Source organism: Grammomys surdaster, unplaced genomic scaffold, assembly GCF_004785775.1.
Source record: "Grammomys surdaster isolate TR1022 unplaced genomic scaffold, NIH_TR_1.0 126013, whole genome shotgun sequence".
NCBI classification, from domain to species: domain Eukaryota; kingdom Metazoa; phylum Chordata; class Mammalia; order Rodentia; family Muridae; genus Grammomys; species Grammomys surdaster.
Genome location: NW_021620828.1, coordinates 3,612,144 through 3,626,119, shown reverse-complemented (window position 1 = coordinate 3,626,119; position 13,976 = coordinate 3,612,144).

Sequence of the window (13,976 nt, the reverse complement as noted above, 5' to 3'; positions counted from 1 at the left end):
AGTAGATACCAAATCTAGGTATAAGAAACCAGAGCAAAAAGAAACAGTGCCAACCTTTAGGGGCCTGTGCTGAGAGGGGCAAAAAATAACTCAGCAGTTAGCCAGCATCCACTGGACACTGGCTCTTAGACAGCAACATCTGAGGACACTCAAGTCCCTTCTATAAAACAGCACAGCATTTGCATGTCACACACATACATACTCCTCCAATACACCTTAACCCTCTCTAACTTACTCCTAATTCATAATACAAATGGAATGCTTGTGAGTAGCTGTTATACTGTACTGTTAAAGGGAGAAGTAACAGGGGAAAGCCTCATGGGTTAGATGCAGACAGTGTTCTAGAACACTTAGATTCATGGTGGTTGAATCCACAGATGTTGAACTCAAGGATACAGTGGACCAAGTGTTAGCCCATTGCCATGAGCTGTACTAAATTCTGGATGCCTTTCATTTAGTGTTTTTGAGTCACAGAACAGAAAGGATGCCGCTTGCAAGCTGGCTGGGCAGCGTGGCACCTCCAAACGAAATGAAGACAAGGCACGGGAATAGGAGGGCATGAAGAATGTTCAAGGGGAGATTTAGGAAGAGTCTAGAAGCAGTGCTATAAGCCGCAGACCCTGTGGAACTGAGAGGGCTGCTCTGCTCTGGCTGCCTGCAACTGGAAATGAAGAACTGCTTTTTGGCTCTGCTCAGTTCAAACGTTTAGGTGAGAGCTGGAACACTGTCCAAGGCAGCCTGTGTCCTGTGTTGGCCTAGTGTGGGAGCCAAGGAAGAAGTAATGAGGGTGGGGGAAGCCAGAAGGAGCCAGGCCATAATTGCGTGAGGGCACTAATTGCAGCCACAGCCACAGGAGGCCCTGTGATCTCCCAGCCTGCTGGGCTGGACACTACATAATGGCTCCTTAGTTATGGGATCCACACTAAGTGATCTTGTTCTGCACAGGCAGACAGGACAGAGTATGCAGGGCTTATTAGACTGAGGCACTGGGAGTGACAAGTCTTGGCTGCTTTTTTCTGTTCCTGCTGCTGACTGAGGACACAGGCCAGGCCAATTAGGGAACATCTGTTTGCCTATGAGGCCAGCTGATGGAATGACTTCTTACAGCAGGGCGCTGTGCTCTGCGGGATCCCCCTGAGCGAGCCCTTCTCCTAACACGGTGACACTTGGGTGGTGTCCTGCTGTGCCCATTATGTGCTAGGTACTGTTCCAAGCTGAGCAGTGGACAAGGGACCACAGGGTCTCACTGGAGCTTGCAGTGCCCTAGAGGAGTGCATTAGTTGGGTTTCTTTGGCTGTGATAAAACACCATGACCAAAAGCAACTTGAGGGGCAAAGGGTTTATTTCACCTTACAGTTGTCGATCATTATGAGAAGAAATCAGAGCAGGAACTCAAGGCAGGAACTGAGACAGTGGAGGAACCCCAGTTATTGGTTTGATCCCCATAGCTTACTCAGTTTGCTTTTTTTTTTTTCCAAATGCAAGACTACTTGCCCAGGAGTAGTACCATCATGGTGGGCACATCCTCTCCTGTATCAGTCATCAATCAATCCCCACCCCCACGCTCTACAGACTCTATACGTTGACCCTATAGACAGGCCAATCTGATGAGGACATTTTGTTTCAGCTGAAGTCCCCTCTTCTCAGATGACCCGAGCTTGTGTCAAGTTGACAAAAAGGCAACCCAAGGCAAGCCAACAAAAGATAAAGCAATGGCAGTGCACAGTGTGTGCAATGGTAGAAATACCTAACAAGGAGGGTGGGCTGTATCAGAAAGCTAGGCGGCGTGGTGGGTAGCGTTCAGGGAATCACCTCCACAGCAAGCCTCTGGGCACACCTGTGAGGACTGGGTAGCTTCTGAGACAGTTGTCAATGATGTTGATTGACATGAGCACTCTCTTCTGAATCGTGGGTGCGGCCATTTCACAGGAAGGGGATCTTGGCAGGATAGAAGGGGGAAAGTGAGTTGAGTACTAGGCTGTATGTGTCCATCCCTCTGCTTTCTGATGGTGGGTTCGATACACCCAAGGCAGGGCAACTTATCAAGAAGTGCGGTTTATTTAATAGTTCACATCAACATAGGGATGGAATGACAGGGTGAATCTCACCTTTCTCCAGGCTGGAGGACTTGGAAAAGATTCTCACAGGCCAGGATATCAAGGGTTAACTTCAAAAACCTTGGCTGTTCTGTTTAAGAAGATCTGAGAGAGTGTGGGGAACATGGGAGAGTGTCTGTTCTCCTGTTATTTACCTAAAAATAAGGACTCTGTGGTTTTGGGAAGTGGTTTTTAAAGACTAGGAGATGTGCTTCATTTTGGAGATAGAAGTGTTTGAGACAAGTGGGGACGGAGGAGGAGCCAGGATAGAAAGAACTTCAGGCGCCTTGAAGGTAAAGCAGTTTGATACATTGGGAAGGGATGGGTAACCTGATCCAGGCTTGAATGTCACCAGGGGCACTAGCTACACCCTGACCTCACCCCACCTTCAAAGAAAGATTGTAGAATTCATCTTCCCATTCCGGGAGGGGCTTAGGTCAGCAGCTGGAGAGACAGGTGGTGGGATAAGAGGCAAAACCCCCTTGGCTTGGTTTGGCTTTCTGGTCACCTTGAGAGAGCTTTGCAAGTTTAAAGGGCCTCAGGACCAGTTGCCTGAATTATTTCCTCCTATAAAATGAAGAAAAATGAGCCTTTCTCCTTTGCAGGGTTTCGAGGATTAACTGAGTTAATTCATGTGCAAATACTTAGAACAGCTCTTGGTGAGTATCAAGCACTCCATAAATGTTTTCTATCCCTTTTATTAGCTTTGGAGACTGTGGTCCCCCGCTGTTTTGAAACCATTTCCAGTCAGAGCCCTGGCCAAGTGTGGAGGAGCTTGTGGCTAAGGCTCCAAGAGGAGGAAATGTTCCCCTGTTCCTCATTTCTTCAGCCTTTTCTCTTCAGCAACTCACCTGTCTTATCCTAACCCCTGTGCTTACGAGATCTTTATGCTGATAAGGACATTCTGTTGCTTAAAAAAAAGAAGGGGGAGGGGCATGGGCTGTACATCCCTAAGGAAAATGCTTCCAGTAAGGGAGCCCACCCCACCATGTTCTGATGAGCTTCTACGAGCCCGCAAGATGACCTCACTGCCACCGATGCCAGGGCTCAAGTCAGCGACTGGAAATTAAACGGATGCCGAAAATTGTATCTTGTGTCAATCTTCCTATAGTCTGTGTTTATATGCCTGCAGCACATGGGGATGGGGCTTGTTGTAATTGCTGGTTTTGATTCTAGCCCTGCTCTTTGGGTTCTACCTTCTCTTCTGCTCCCCTACTGGCCCTGCTAGCCCAGCAAGCCTTGCTCTGGTGGCTTCGGTCCTCTCTGGAGGACCTGGGTGAGCCAGGTTTGGTGGCTAGAGGAGAAAAGGGATTCGGGTGTGACAGGGAGCAGGTGATGCAGAGATGGTGGAGTGGCGTGGAAGATGGAGTGTTTAAATGTTAAGGGGTGGGTAGAAAATGTACCGAGATATTTAGAGGGCTAAATTTATTCTGGAAGCAAAATGCATAGATCGTGGCGATGAATCAGAACAAGAGCCACTTAGAATTGTCGAAGCCATCGGGTTGCCCAGGTGATGCGCACACATTCTGTGGATGGTCTGTTATTAGCAGCCATCATTTACACAGCCCTTCACCTCCTCATAGACTGGTCTACAGAGCCCTGGAGTGTTGGCAGCAGCTAGGAAACAGAGACCTGAGGAGGATTTACTCAAGGCCAGAAGCAGTCTGTGGCAGAGCTGACAGGATCCAGGTCCACATGTATGGTACGATTTGCTGCAGGGGACTTGTACCTGTACTGCGCCTGCTTATTTAGCCTCTCCTTACCCAGTGACTAGGAGGCAGGGCAGCTTTGCCTTTTAGCAGAGGAATGAAGGGAGAGCCGGGGAGGGCTCCACACTGACCAGGCAAGAGGGTGTCTGCCTGGGATCTTCAATTTGGATCAGGAATGACTCCCAGGGGCCTGTGGGTTGGAGGTGTTGTGATACTCAGGCAGAGGTGCCAAAACCTTTAGGAGGAGAGGGGAGGAGTTTAGGTCATTGGGGTGCCCTTGAATGGGGTTTGAGGCCCTCGTGAGTTTTTTCCTTCCATTCAATGAGGTAAGAACATTTGCTCAAAGGAAAAGGGTCCAATGGGTCCTGACCTAGAACATAAAAACTTGCGAGTCAAGAGGAACCTTTCTTTTTTTTATATAAGTCTATTATCTCAGGCGTTTTGTTACAGTAACAAGTGACTGACAAACAGAGCATCTAAATTCCCTTGCTGAGTCTCAGTCCCATAACCCCTTTAGTTACTCACCTGCTTAGCTCCGGTGAATGTCACTGCACACAGAACAGGAATATTTTCTTTTCTGTCAACTACCACACTACGTGTCATCAGTGCCTATGGTTTTTGTTGTTGTTGTTTTTTTTAGACTTATTTATTTTATGTATATGAGTACACTGGCATCAGATTCCATTACAGATGGTTGTGAGCCACCATGTAGTTGCTGGGAATTGAACTCAGGACCTTTGGAAGAACAGTCAGTACTCTTAACCACTGAGCCATCTCTCCAGCCTCAGTGCCTAAGGTTTTTGTATGCTGTTTACTGTTTGTTTCCTCCACTGTTCTCTCTCTACTACCACTGCTGTCCACCACCTCAGCTCCTCGCCAGCCTTTTCTGCCCCGTCCATCCCCTCAAATCCATCTGTCCATCTCCTCACATCCATCTGTCCATCTCACACTTTAAAAAGTCACATCAGCTGCTTTTGCTGAAAAGCCTTTCATGCCTCTCAGGGACACTGTTTAACAAGAGTCCAGACACTCTCACAAGTCCACACTCCTCAGGCCCTATCCATCCATGCTTCTGCTCAAGTATGGCTGGACAGCCAGGGTGCAGTCCCTTGACCCATCATACTTTGACAGCTGGGCCAGAGGGTGCTAGAGAAAGATGGCAGATGTGAGCAAGGAGAAGAGGGCAAGCTCAGAGACTGATGGCTCTGCATGGTTTGCTTTACTGTAGGCACATGTTCCTTTCCTGTGGGCCATCCCCAGCCTGAAGAGCACTGTTCCTGGAGACACAGGTAGCCTCCATGGAAGCTAAACCCAAAGTTCCCTCTTTCCATAAAGCACATCCTGCCTGATTGGCAGGGTGAATTACCCTTAAGAAAAGTGATATTTCTTACTGAACGAATGACTGATGATACAAGGCTATGCCTCTTTGCTGTCCTCCTTTGTCCCCACTGACCTCTGTGGGGAGGAATTTCTGTTTGTTTTAGTTGCCTGGCATTTGAGTAGCCTTACTATTCTGGGATCTCCATTGCATGAGCTGATGGATGTAGTGGTGAGAAAGGTCCCTGCTGGCCCGGGAGTGATGAGTGCGTTGCCCTTGTGAGACTGGGGCGAGAATGGTCTTCGATCTGAGGTCAGCATTAGAAGCGGAGGAGACTACTACTGGTGCTCACTGCACACTCCATGACAGGATATCCCTGCAGAACAGATAGGTTTCTCCTTCTTTCTGTGGTTTGTATCCCAAGACAGGGTTTCACTATGTAGCCCAGGTTGGACCCAAACCTGTAATCCTCCTGCCTTACTCTGTCAAGTGTTGGAATGACAGGTGCACGCTGCTGTGCTTGGCCTAAACTTGGTTTCCTTCTTCTATGTGTCTGGACAATTTACAAATGGAATTCTGCAGAGGGAATCTGGTTTCTCCCAGGACTGACCAGGGTCAGAGTCTGTGACTAGGCCCAAGAGTCTTGGCCCAAGCACTCATGGCTTTTCTCTGTGCCAGGACTAGAGCAAGATCTGTAGGTGAGGCTACTTCAGTGAGGCGTGGGCCCAAAGCCCTTGGACCCAGTCCACGACATTTACATGTATATAAATAAAAAGCTGAAATGATAGTGACCCAAATGACCAAGTCACCAATCCTATCAAAGCCAGGTGAGGTGGTCTATACATCCAGGTCAGCCCTGGGCCCCAGCACTTGGAGGATGAAGTAGGAAGATATCTGTGAGTTGAAGGCCAGCCTGGGCCACAGGACTAGATTCTTTCCCTAAAACCCAAAACAAAGACAAAACAAAATGAGCCCATATGACATCCGTTATCCCACTGTGGGCTGAGGCATTGTGGAGACTCTGTGTGAAGGACAGGAAGATACAAGGCATCCTTCTTATCTTACCAGTAGAGAGCCCACCCACTCCTCCTCCTCCATGGCTTAAATTTAGCTTAAGAACACACTTGGCTAAACCAAAATGGGGAAAGGCACATGTCCATTTCACTAGACTCCTGCCATAGACGTCAGAATTCACTTCCTGCAGTGGGCCGCTCAGCTTTCAAGGACCTTTGTCTTTGCAGCTTCCTGTGACACCTTTATCTTGTGGCCCAAAAAGGCAGAAAGACTCTCACTGGCTGGCCACGCTCCAGACTCTACCATGGTGGAAACCTTCCCATACTGAAGCATGGTTTCCCGAGGGCCATCTCTCCATCCTGTCCACCTTATCCATCCTGCCTGCGAGCTGGGTGGGCTCCATTCTCCAGATGCTCAGCTCTTAGAACAACAGGCTGCTGTGAGGGTGACTGTGATTGGTGGGGCTTTTCCCATGGTCTAGGTACTACTTCTGACACATCTGATAGTGTTTAGGTACAAGAGTCAGAGATGTGTCCCTGGGGACAAAATGTACCTTGCTGGGGTCCCTACCATGGCATCCATTTTCTCTTCATTGCTCTGATTAGGGAGGAAAATCTTCAAAGACACAGTATTTAATTCAAGCATTAAAACAAACAGACAAACAAAAAACCAGACTCTGGAGATGGGAGATAGCTCAAAGCGTAGGGCCACTTGTATGCAACATGGTACTTCAAGTCTCGACTCCTAGCACCCACATAAAAAGCTGGCTGTGGCCTCATGTTCCAGAAACCTCAGGCACAGCCCTTAAAAGAGCAAGGCAGGGAGTGATGGGGAAGGACAGTGACTTCCTTAGGCCTCCATGTGAACACAGCTATGTGTATCTGTGAGGGGTACATGTTCACATGTACCCCACACAGATACCACAGAGACACCACACACACACACACACATACACACACACACACAGGTATACACACTATACATACACCACACACACACACATGCGCAAATATTACACATGTGCACTACACACAAATCATAAAGAACATATTGACTGACTTACAGAAAAGCAGGGCCGTTAACTTCATAAGGAACTAAGCTGAGAGTAACCGGGGGGCCAAGGCCAAGGCTATCCTCATGGTAGAACATTTGGAAGGATTCTATGTGGAAAATATCACTGAGCTGTACTGAGTTTTAGCCCGGGGAAGTGGCTATCCTCTCTTGAGGGGTGGTGGGGATGGAAAGTTAGAGGCAGTTTGAGCTGGGGCACTGGAGTTGGGGTGTGGAGTGCTCTCTTCAGCTGTGTAGACCTCAGTTCTCTCATCTGGAAAGGCGGAAGACAAGACATTCCCCGAGCTCATCTTTAACTAGCCTCTATTTCTCCCATGCTTGTGAAATGCCAGACTGAAGTTCTGTGGTTTGGCCTCAGGTGCTTTCTCCTTCATCAGTCATTACAACAGGCTATGCCGGAGGTCCCCTCAAGACAAGTGCCTCAGTGTCTTTGGGTTTATTGGGTAATAAAGGAGTACAGGAGTGCAGCCACCAGGCCATCAACTGGCTACCTGCTGCTGTCTCCAACCCAACCGATGAGGGAGGGTTAGATGCCTACGAGTCCCCAGTCTCAGCCCATCAGTGAGCAAGGCAGTACAAGAGGGCTGTCTGATTGATTGACAGTAAATAAAGAAAAGGAACAAAATAAAAAACAAGAACAGAAGCAAATCCCTAGAAACCATTTCAGAAATATTGTTTCAATGATGTAAATTTATTTGGTTATATGCATAGTACCTCTGAGTCTGAAAGTGCTGTTGAAGGTCGTTGATTTTCTTCCAAGCAGAAACCTAAACAGAAGAAAGCCTATTGTTAGCTCTAAACAGCCTGGGGCAGCCATTTTAGCCTTAGAGAAGGTAGTAGTTCAGCTTTAAAAATCGATCCATTCAAACCACACTCAGGAACCTTCATCCTTGTCACCTTGGGAAAAAGTAGAAGAAAAAAATCATTGTTTATGTAGCCTATTTAATGCCCACTGGTGAATCAGAACACAGGCTTGCTGGTAGTGTGGCACACCTAGTGTTTGCTGCTTCCAAGTCTGCCTTTCCTCCCCCAACCTGACAAATACTGGTACCCGAAATACTCTGCCCCAGCCAGGGTCTGTCTCCTCCCACTTCTGTAGGCATTTTCTTGTACCTAGGTGAGAAAGCCCCTCCTGGTAGAGAGGAAATAGACCCCTATCTACCTCATGGAAGACACCTCTCTGAAATGACACCTACAAAGATCTCAGGTCCCTGAGATCACCATCACCCCTTCTGTTCTCATGGGCGTATCCAACTGGACGCAGAGCTGGGCAGCCTGCCTCTGAGTGGTAACCAGAACTATGTCTGGATCCCTGTTATCATGCCAGCTGAAATCTCTGGACTCTTACCAAGATCTGGCATTAGTATCGCCTCTGACTGGTCTAGCATCTTCCCAACTCTTCAGCCTGTATGGTTACTTGGGCAATCATGAGTCCTAATGTTTTGGAAAGAGCACGGTTCTGGGGATGCTATAGGGACCTGTGCATGTACAATATGGGGATGTGGCCATTTAGTTGTGTGTTCTCAAAAGAGATACTTTTTCTATGCCTTGATCTCAGATCTAACAAATGGAGAAAACACTGGCTGCAACCTATTCTAGGGGGTCATAGCTCTAACTCAGTGGTAGGCCACTTACCTCCAGAGCTTCTTTAGAGGTTTTGTCAGAAGAACTCAGATCTTCATGTGCCCTTGACCAAAGAGTGGTCAAGATTGTCCTCTTCAGTTGAGTGTGGCTTGACAGAGGCATGCACGAGCAGTGAGGAAGGGGACACCTACCCTTCCTGGAAGATGATCCACAGCAATCCTGATGATCAAAGTAGAGACAGGCATCACAGCTGGATAGGCATCATCTCCTGAAGTACTTGCTAGCACACAAGGTGCTGAGTTCTGTTACTAGTTCAGCAAGAAATGAAACAAACAAACAAACAAACAAACAATGCCAAAGCATTTCCTAAAGACCCCTTCTGAGAAGCCGTTAAGTAGCTGGCCACTAAGCAGTCCATTCCTTTCCCATTTTCCCCATCTTTTGAACTTGCCAAATAACATAAGTTAAAAACAATTATCTAACTTTTCGCTCTGACACCAAGCTGTAGCCATAACTATTAGTATACTGGAGGAAGGTTTCAAGCTACAGAGCAGAGCATTGATGGATTCACTCACTCACTCACTCATTCATTCATTCATCCACCCAATCTTTCTGAGATCTCAGCACTATGAGACATGCTAGAAAAACAGAAGCAAAGGACCAAGTGTTGACATCCTTGTCTCAGGATATGGTGCCAGAAGTACAAGAAAGAAGCAGGGTCCATGGGCTCTTGGGAGATGAGGAACAACCCCTCCCCTGAGGCAGAGGCAACACAGGGAAGGTATCAGGGCTCAGGCCTCAGTTCTAGGACTGGGACTGCCCTGTAATGAATTGACTTTGAAGTCAACAGATACATAGCCTCACACAGGAGAGTGTCATAGATTGTTGTTTGAGAAATACCCACTTGCCTGCATTTCAGAGACAGGACAGGGAGAAGCTAACAGCAGAGGCTGCAAGGCCACTTGGACTCTTGTCAACCACACTGGCAGTGGACTCCGAGACAGTGGTCGTCTCAGAGAGGGTCAGGTAGATACGCGATTCCTGGTAAGGCACTGGAGAAGAGGTACAGAGGCAGAAGCCCAGGGTTGCAAAGTCACTGTGAAGAAGTGCTGAGAAAATTAGGATCAAGAGGCATGGAGGGCAAGGTGGACTTGGAGACTCGAACACTCCTGCTTAAGAGCTGGGAGGCAGGAGAGGCCCTGAGTAGGCAAGAGTCCACCAGAGAACAGTGACTACACTCACTCACTTCCAGGCCCACCACCGTGCACTGAATTACCATGTGGATCCCACAGCTTTGTCTATGAGGGACAAAAGACCACCCAAGTAACGTTTTAGAGAATTCTGGTGGGGGAAAGGCACCAAGGACAGAAAGGGTTACGTGGAAGGCAATGAAGAGTAGGGCAGCCAAGGCTGGGCAAATCCTGCTTGGTAGACAGCTGCTGTAATAGTGTGACTGGGAGGTTTGGACTGTCCCTTCCACCTGAGAAGGGAGACTGCCGGAGGCTTAGTCGCCCTGTCCCAGGAAAACAAAGGATTACTATGGCGCACAGCCAAATCTGTGCGTCTCATCTGGTTTTTGTCTCACGACTTCCTATAAAATGTCAGACTGTCACAGACACAGTAGTGAGAAGGTAGACACTTTCTCTCCCCAGTTTGTTCAAACTCAAAAAGCTCACTTTCCTTTGCCACTTTGTTTCCTTATTTGTTTGTTTGTCTATTTGGAGTACAGAGCCCCTGAGGCAGTGGGTTATGGACTTAAGTGTTGGATTATAACATGGTTAGAAAGAGAAGCAGAGAAGCAAGCAAGTCTATTGTGGTAAGAGGCCATGGGCAATAGAGACTACCCAGCCTTCCCTCCCAGGTTCTCATCGTTTGGACTTGGCAACTTCATCTGGATTGATTTCTAACTCCAGAAGGGACCAAGATGGACACAGGTACAAGGAGCCATCTCACATCCAGGAGGGATAGCCAGCAGGCTGGGAAGCCTGTCCTTGTCCCCAATGCAACTGAAGATGCAACCGAAGCTGTTGGATTTAGGGGACTCAGAGGGTCTGAGCTGGGAGAAAAGTAGAAACTGCAGGTAGAAAAGATGTAGAACGTGTGCAGAGAGATGGGCCTGGGCTGAGAGGAGGAGGGTCTTTTCCATATGAGACTGTACCCTCTTCTTGTCAGCCTGGGTGAAGTGCAGCTCTGCAGATACACACTCCGGGCTCTGGCTGGCTGGAGGTCAGCATCAAGACAGGGTGAAGGGAACTAGGGTGGAGTAAAGGCAAGAGGGACAGAACTGAGACCTTGTATCAGTTTGGTTTTCTGTGAAAAAATATCCTGACAACAGCAATCCAGAGAAGAAGGAGTTGATCTCTGCTCACAGTACAAGGGTGCTATCCATCACCGCTGGGGAGTCACACCCGGCAGGAGCCTGAAGCAGCAGGCCATTGCTTCTGAACTTTGAAGGAGAATGCTGAATGCTTTACTGAGCTCAGCTAGCCTTTTCCTTCTTCTACCTCAATTAAACTAATCTAGATAATAATCTCTTATGGGTGCACTTGGAGGCTTGTCTTAGGCCATTCCAGATCCTGTCAGGTTAACAATGTAACAGTCATTGTTACATTCTTCCATTTTAATTCTTCCCCAACCCCAGGAAAGAAAGAAAAGTGCAGAACTGGGAGATTCCTTGAGAGCCGGGTTCCTGCTTTGAGTCCAAGTTGCCCTCCTGGAGACTCTGCCCCAAGATAAGAACCCCTTGCTTTCACTGATGACACAGCAGTAGAACCCCAGAAGTACACTTTCCCCTATGGTTATTTCTGGTCAAGGGGTCCATAGGAAAGGATCTGGCTGTTAAACAGTGCTGGAAGGAACAGGAGTAATGCACTGAGCAAATAAGAATTTGGAATGAACATTGTATCTTCAAAGAACCCCCTGGGGATGTGGTTAAGCAGGAAGCAGAGTTTTGAAAACCCACCAGTTTAGGTAGAAGACTAAACAAAAAGCATGAAGAACACTTCCATGAGCCTGAAGATGGAGTCTGGGAAGTCTCCTAGAAGGATTAGGGAGGAGAGATCAGGGGTAAACATAAGATGGAGACTGGATGAAAAGGAAATGCCAAAGTCCGTGAAAGATGACTCTCAAGAGATACAAATGTATACAATGACTAAATTTTTAAAAATAAAGATGCATATAATACTTCATATTGGAAGAGGTCATAGACTGCTTGGTGACATAGGTAAAATTTTTAAAAAATCCTTGTAAATACCACCATGATAAAATTTAGGAATATGAACTTAGATAAGTAATATACAAACAACCCACTACCCCCAACCCCCCCCAAAAAAATTCCAAATCAAACCAAATTGCTACCACCAACTTCTCTGAAGTTAATCAACCAACCAACAGACAGAAAAACAAGCAATGGGATGGGGGTTCCAGCACCCACACCCTGCCTCACAGCTGTCTCTAAGTTCAGTTCTAGGGGATCCAACCCCTTCTTCTGAACCTCTGAGGACATTAGGTTTGCAGGAGACTTGGTGCGCTCACACACACACACACACACGGGGGGGGGGGAGGCAAAAAACCCATACATGTAAAATAAACCTTAACAATCCCAACAGAACAAAACTAAAAATGAAACAAACACCTCTTCCCTCAAAACTGAGAGTCAAATGGACATTTGTCTTGTTGATAGGGACTCTTCACAGGATCTGATTGGGCCTGTAATCCCAGCACGTGGGAGACAGGTTTGAGAGCTCAAGGCCAGTGGCAGCTCCATAATCAGTCCTTGCCTCCAAAACAAAAAACACCAACAACAAATGACCCAAAACCTCAAAACTCACAAAACCCAAAACAGCCAAACAAGGGTCAACAGCAGCAGCAGACCTCTATTCCGCTACCACAGTCGTAAGGATGAAGAGAGCGAGGTGAGCCCCAAGACTCAGATCACGATGGCACGGGTTAGTAATTACTAATAAAGGTTCAGTTGATGAAAGTTGTCACCTCTTTGGAAATAATTTCTAGTTGAAGAGGCATTTATATAAGGAAAAACAAAACAGTGAAGAACAGTAAAGAAAGCAGCCTGGGAGAACAGAGACAGCGAGTGCTTACAAGGATATATTCTCATCACCAGATAAAAAGGCCAGGCAATGAAAATGAGGACATTGATTGCAAAAGTGAGTGGAACAAGTGACACAGAAATAAAGTGGAGTGTCAGGAAGGAGACAGACTGGCACACATAACAAGTTAGAAAAAGTGAGAGAATGTCAGAAACAAGAAGGTGTATCTATATAGTATATTAAAAAATTATATATATATATATAATAAAAATAAAATATAAAAAGTATATATAATATATATTAGGATGTATACAATACATATATAATGTAGGAAAACAGAAAATATCTACAGCATAGAGATATGAAAGGAATTGAAGCTAAGACCGTGCCTTATTCCCTGGATAAAAGGCCCACATCCACAATTTTCAGGCCAGTTTCACCAAATTTAAGGAACCAGAATATTTCAGAAGACAGGAAGAGAGCTCTCTGCCTTACATACTTTATGATACTAGCTGGTACTTGGCTTCAAGATCAGATAAAATAGTAAAAGAATATTATAATCTATTTAATTTGGATTTCCTAATATTAACTCCCTTAATCCAGGAATACTTACTTACATATATGTTTTAAAGTATATAATGTAGATTAACTGTACAAGTAAATTCACAAACAATCAACTGTCCCTCAAAATCGTGAAATCGATGAAAGGAAATGGCCACACAGCTGGGAACTCCCTAAATTTGATAAAGTTGACAAATTTGCTGTGAATATGTATATTAACAGGGAAGCTATTAGTGATCTTATTTTACGACCTGGAACAAGGCACGGTACCAACAAAGCACAGTTACTTTGTAATATACTATACAGTCTCTTGCAGACATAGGAAATCCAACAGAATCAAGAGAGAAATCACTAGGCTAAAATGTCGGCAAAGTTATTACCCAAGAGGATCATTTACAAGAAAAAAAAATCAAGTTTTCCTTTAAGCCAATTAGAACATGTAAGAGAAGAAATGGGAAATGGGTGATACTTTCAGGGCAAAAAAAAAATTATAAAATAGTTTCCTTGGGGAAAGTCTAGAAAAGAATGTGAAAGACTTTTAATGATGAAATTTTAACTTTTATTAAAGGTGAGGAGA